This window comes from Hordeum vulgare, chromosome 2H (genome assembly GCF_904849725.1).
Source record: "Hordeum vulgare subsp. vulgare chromosome 2H, MorexV3_pseudomolecules_assembly, whole genome shotgun sequence".
Lineage (NCBI taxonomy): Eukaryota > Viridiplantae > Streptophyta > Magnoliopsida > Poales > Poaceae > Hordeum > Hordeum vulgare.
The window spans coordinates 481,642,480-481,649,310 of record NC_058519.1 but is presented as its reverse complement, the minus strand read 5'-3'; the positions used below and the strand labels follow the sequence as shown (position 1 = coordinate 481,649,310).

General features: G+C 39.6%; 1 pseudogene; it reads left to right on the top strand.

Moving 5' to 3' along the window:
• The first annotated feature begins 232 nt into the window (after positions 1–232).
• On the top strand, positions 233–6,114 carry LOC123430297 (annotated as a pseudogene).
• Positions 6,115–6,831: the final 717 nt, after the last annotated feature.

Below are 6,831 nucleotides of genomic sequence, written 5' to 3'. Positions count from 1 at the left end.
CAGCCCAGCTCCAGATCAGGCGGCCGGCTGCGCCCTCCTCCCGCACCAACCAACAACGCTGATCCCCTCCGCCATCTCCGTCCATCTCTCCCACCCCAAATAAGGTAAGCGCCGCTGCTTCTTTTCTCTTCTCGTCTTCCCCCGAAACGCTCAAGGCTTCAAGGAAAGATTTCCCTTTTCGTCACCTCACCGCCGACCCTTCTTTTTTGCTTGCCATGGCGCACGCGCGGTGATGTCGGAGGCGGTGGGCACGCCGGAGAGCGGCAGCGGGGGCGGGGTCAAGGAGCAGGAGCGGTTCCTGCCGATCGCCAACATCGGGCGCATCATGTAGCGCTGCGTGCCGGAGAAGGGCAAGATCGGCAAGGACGCCAAGGAGTCCATCCAGGAGTGCGTCTCCGAGTTCATCAGCTTCATCACCAGCGAGTCAGTCTCCGCCCCTCCTCGCCTCCCTCTCTGATCCGCTCCAGCTTGATTAACACTATGAGCTCATTCTTGTGTGATCCTGGGCGCAGGGCCAGTGACAAGTGCATGAAGGAGAAGCGCAAGACCATCAACGACGACGACCTGATCTGGTCCATGGGCACCCTCGGCTTCGAGGACTATGTCGAGCCCCTCAAGCTCTATCTCAAGCTCTACCGGGAGGTAATATTCATTCATTCCCCTCTCTGATAGCCTTGATTTGGCTGGGGCCAAATTCATCACCGCTTTCTTTTTTAGAACCCACCACCGTTTACTCACTCTGATTAGCCTAACTGCAGAGGACAACACCGTCATCCCTAACGAGGATAGCCATGACTTGGTAGTGTTGGGTAGCCAGTAGAACTTGTCCATCCAATCTTCCGATTATTAAAGTATATAAGATACAAGATGAAATGTCACATGAATGAAGATCACCACCAAAACTATCGTCAGTTTACTAGTCATCTCAGTTCTCAAGATGTCCATAACCAATGCACATACACATGAAGTTTCTCTGCTTTTCTGAAGAATGCTCTGTTTTTCAGTTCTAGTCATACCTCTACATGTGGCGCGTATATGTATCCTACTCCTTTTGGTATTCTTTAATGTGCACATATCAACAGCTCTGCGCGTACACTTTTATGCACGTCTCTCTGCACCGGCCACCATATCATGCCAACTAATGCGTTCTTGTTGGATGAAATGAATATGTCAACCAGTTGTGTCCTAATCTCGAACTCAAATAATTGTCCAACTGTGCCGGATAATAGCTAACAAAGTCAACTGCACATTTTAGTGGAAATGTAGGTTTTGGCTAAGTGCACATTTTACAACTGTGTCGGATAATAGATAGCAAAGTCAACTTACAAATACAACTCTTCCTCTTTTATGTACTGTCTACACCAGTACATAAGATATCTATGTCTACAGGAATAGAATTGCGGAACACCCTAAAAACGGGGAATTACAGTAGTCTCAGAATTCAGACATGCCATCAATTGACACATTTTCGTTTCTGATGAGCAGGTGTTGTTTGAGTAATTTGCTGGACTGATCGTCAAAGCTCACAGCAGTGTTCGTCGCTCTATACAAAAATTAAAAGAAAAGAAAAATGCATGGCATATCCGTGCTAATACCTCTGTGAAACTAAGTCATGGTTATTATACAAAAATTTATGTTTACTTCAAATTAACAGGGCATACTTTTTACACCAGAGTGATAAACGCATGGCTTGGTTACTCAGATTTTTGCATTTGTACAAAAGCAGAACATATGATTTATTTGATTAATAGAATCACAACGGTAGTTAAATACTGGATATACTCACCAGTAGGTAGCTCTGTGTCACTTTGGTGTGATATGGTTTTGGACCCAAGGGTGCGACATCTGAAGCAATGGATGGAAATTAGGCTGACATTAGTACCTCAAGACAGTGGTCACATATTTCCAAGACCACTGGAGGCTATATATAATAACACAAACCCGTCGATTCATCGGTAGTAGATGTACATACGTCAAGCGAAAGAAGAGATCTGGTTCAGATTGTTGTTTACAGTTTAGTGGTGCCATCTATCTACAAAGATTTAGTAGGCGCTATTAGACTACCCACTTTGCTCTCAGGTGGAGAGTAGAAAATCCAGTGTCTAATTAAACGGAAAGTAGTGGCTACTGTCAGTCTCAGGTGTAGTACACCCGAGTTAGCAAAACATTGAAAAATCATCATCAAACATTATATTTTTTTTTTGAAATTTCGGGAACTCAAACATGATCAGCTGTGCGAGGTTCTTGCAAAATTTCATCTAAAAATAACATCCGAGGAGCTCTCATCAAAAATAACAAAATCACTGCTCAAACAGTGCACAAAACTTTCAGCAGTGATTTTGTTTTTTTTCGGTGAGAGCTCCATGGATGTTATTTTTTGATTAAACTTGGCATGTACCTCAAACATATGATAAAGTTTGATGTAGCAAAATTTCAGATTTTTTGGATTTCGTTTGATAAACTTTTTTGCTTTCATACTTAAAATTCCTGAATAAGAATTACTTTCTGTTATCTACCAAGTCAGTATAATAAATGGACGCTGGCATAATGCATTTGTAGTACTATTAATTGTTTGTGTTCAAATCAGCGATTTGGTTACCGCTCGAAATATCGGGTTACCGCATTGGAAGTTTCAGTGTCACTTAACTCTTATTTTTAATTGCAACACAAAACCTGAGGAAGTTTCTAATTCTGTGTTGCTCTTCTTATATTATATAAAGATGACTACACCGCATTATTGTTTTGTTATTTACCTTCTACTCGAGTATATAAGTTTTCAGTAGTCCATAATCTAGTGAATATGGATAACAGATTAGTTCTTCTGTCTGTTTTGCTATTTCAGTTAGGAGCTAAGAATTTTCTGATTCCTAATGTATCTGTGTGTTGGTGGAACTCACTGTAGGCAATCGTTGCTGGTGATATGTGTGCCATCTGCCAGGAAAAGATGTATGTTCCTGTCCTCCTTCGCTGTAAACATATTTTCTGTGAGGACCGTGTCTCTGAATGGTAACACTCTTTTTAAACTTTTGCATCCTCAAAAAGAAATGGATTTATCATGCTTATCTTTATACATGACAAGGCTGTAAATAAAATCAATCAAGCTTTTACAAGAATGACAAGGCTAATGGAATGTAACAGCTAGAACGAATTCATATTTTCACTCAGGTGCAAATGGAGATTTAACTTAAATACATAAAGGGACTCAGCCAATGATTATACACATAATATATTTTTAAAATACATAAGCCACTAAAAATGCTATTACATAAAAGATGTCCATTCAATTACTTACCCATTGTCTTGAACCTCATCAGATTCCTTGGTGGGGCTAATGTTCTCCTTGGAAGCATTCTCAGGTGCATCCACAGGACCTCATAATGCTGGCCCTGTCCCGTGTTCTTCTGTAGTCCCATGTTCACCATTCCTAGTGCAGCCAATGAACATGAAATTGAGCATAGATTCACTGAAACAGACAATAGTTTATATCTCCTAAGTTGATACACTATTCTCATGGTTCAGTCCTCTAGCTAGTACATCCTGAGGACGAGCACAAGAACACTCTTGTTCAATTCAAACCCAGACATTGTTAGGAGAAGAATATCAGGCAGAGCTGCAAAAACCCACAATGAGATATATTGCCATATAAATATATGGTGACTACTGTAGTTTGCACTATTTGTCATGCATTTATATATGGTTTCATCATATCTAACGCACGAAACAAAGACCTTACTCTGGCAACACAGAACTGAGACCTCACAGTCACAATACATTTAGAATTTGGATAACTGGACTTATTTACTATGTCCTCAATTGATGCCTCCTTTTTCTTAAATAAATAGGTTGTTACTCCATTTTTCAGTGGTGTAGCCTTTTACAGAATTTAAATGGTTTGTCCCGTGTATTATCACATATTTCCAGACTGTTAAACATATGCCTGCTGATAAAACAACATTTAACCAGAGTTATCTTTGGCAATATTTGCAGAATTTAAATAAATATATCTCTGTATAGACCTGGAAATTGGTATACCTCAGTGGTTGAACTTGCATAATGTGATACTAATACTAATGTCTTTTCCTACTTGGAAGAAATGGATTATTAATTATCATGCTTATCTTTATGTTGCAAGAAATGTTTGCCAAGTTGAATTTGAATAATCAAATTTTACCTTCCTGGTTGAATTGCTTCTCCACATTGTTGATCATGCTGAAGGCCATTGCTATGGATCTGTTTTCAGGAGAAGTACGCTGGCGCGACATGGGTGAATGGCAAGCTGGAGGAAATGTATTTGCTATATTCTGTCCGTTTTTGCTATATTCCTGTGTAAGGAAATGTATCCATGAGATGAGTTATTGTGTTATGTAAACCTGGGAGATGTATTATGTGATGTTATATGATGTTATATGATGGATGATTTTAATTCGACTTGGAGTTTTCTTGATTTGAATATGAAATAGTGCTGCATTTAATATTGGACAAATAATTGGTTGAAAAGGCCCAATAAATAGAAATGAAACCAAGTTCTAGAAAAAAAAGTTGCTGAATTCAAAAATGAAAAAGGCCAAAACTGAAACTGGATCAAATGTATTTGGGCATGAAAAGGCCAAGGCCCAAATTAGAATGATAAAAGAAAATCGATTTTTTTACTAAAGTGGCTGTAAATAGGCCAAGGCCTAAAAAGAAGCCCAATAAGAAAAGCCCAAAAAAATAAAACGAGCCCATGTGATCAATTGAAATGGGTTGGGCTGATTTCAACCATGATGTTTTGATTTCGTCGTAATATTGCCACGTAGGACTGGGTTTGATTGTCAGCGATGATTTAGGATCGCCGTAAAGGTTACGACAATCCAGGAATCATCGTAAAGTTACGACGATTTTGACCAAAACGTCGTTGCTGTTCATTTTTGACGCTCCGTTTTCGACGCTTGGTTTTTCGTCGTGAGATCGTCATAAATGAAAAACCGTGACGATGTAGCGACGAAAAAATAGCGTCGTGTACTAGCATATTCCTTGTAGTGAGGAACAACTTCCTGTGCCGTGCTACACACTGGTTGAAGTGACGGTTCAATAACCTCATCAAGTTCCAGCACCCTCCCACTCAATTCTTTCAAGAGAAACTTTTCCTTGAGAAAGGACCCATTTCTAGAAACAAACACTTTGCTTCCGGATCTGGGATAGGACATATAGCCAACTATTTTGGGTGTCCTATGAAGATGCTTTTATCCGCTTCGGGTTCAAGGTTATCACGCTGAAACTTTTCCACATAAGCGTCGCAACCCCAAACTTTTAAGAAACGATAACTTCGGTTTCTCCAAACCATAGTTCATACTGTGTCATCTCAACGGAAATAAGTGGTGCCCTATTTAATGTGAATGCGGTTGTCTCTAATGCATAACCCATAAACGATAGTGGTAATTCGATAAGAGACATCATAGTATTCACCATATCAAATAGGGCGCGACTATGACATTCGGACACACCATCACACTATGGTGTTCTTGGTGGCATGAGATGTGAAACACTTTTCACATTTGTCTTAATTGTGTACCAGACTCACAACTCACATATTCATCTCTATGATCATATCGTAGACATGTTACCCTCTTGTCACAACGATCTTCAACTTCACTCTAAAACTACTTGAACCTTTCAATAATTCAGACGTGTGTCTCATCAAGAAAATACACTAGTATATACTCAAATCATGTGTGAAGTAAGAACATAATGATATCCACTGCGTGCCTCAGCACTCATTGGACTGCATACATCCAAATGTATCACTTCCAATAAGTTACTTTCTAGTTCCATCTAACTGGAAAACGAGGCCTTCAGTCATCTTGCCCATGTGGTATGATTTGCATGTCTCAAGTTATTCAAAATCAAGTGAGTCCAAATGATCCATCTGCATGGAGTTTCTTCATGCATTTATACCAATAGGTATGGTTTGCATGTCTCAAATATTTCAAAAAATGAGTGAGTACAAAGATCCATCAGCATGTAGCTTCTTCATGCATTTTATACCAACATGACTAAAGCGGCAGTGCCACAAGTAAGTGGTACTATCATTACTACTTTGTATCTTTTCGCATCAATATTATGAAGATGTGTAGCACTACGATCGAGATTCAATAATCCTTTGAAGGTATTTATTCAAGCAAATAGAATAACCATTATTCTGTTTAAATGAATAATCATATTGCAATAAACACGACCTAATCATGTTCATGCTCAACGCAAACACCAAATAACAATTATTTAGCTTTAACACTAATCCCAATGGTAGAGGGAGCGTGCGATGTTTGATCACATCACCTTAGAATTACTTCCAACACACATCGTCACCTCACCCTTGCTAGTATCCATTTAATCTGTAGCTATAATTTTGAGTTACTAACACTTAGCAACTAAACCGGTATCTAATACCCTGGTGCTACTAGGAGTACTAGTAAGTTACACATCAATATCAGGTATATCCAGTATACTTTTGTCGACTTTGCCAGCCTTCTCATCTACCAAGTATCTAGGGTAGTTCCGCCTCAGTTACCATTTCCCTCATAACAGAAGCACTTAGTCTCGGGTTTGGGTTCAACCTTGGGTTTCTTCACTAGAGCAACAAATGGTTTGCCGTTTCATGAAGTATCACTTCTTACCCTTGCCCTTATTGAAACTAGTGGTTTTACTAACCATCAACAATTGATGCTCCTACTTGATTTCTACTTTCGTAGTGTCAAACATTGAAAATAGCTCAAGGATCATCATATGTATCCTTGATATGTATAGTTCATCACGAAGCTCTAGTAGCTTGGTGGGAGTGAATTTGAAGAACCA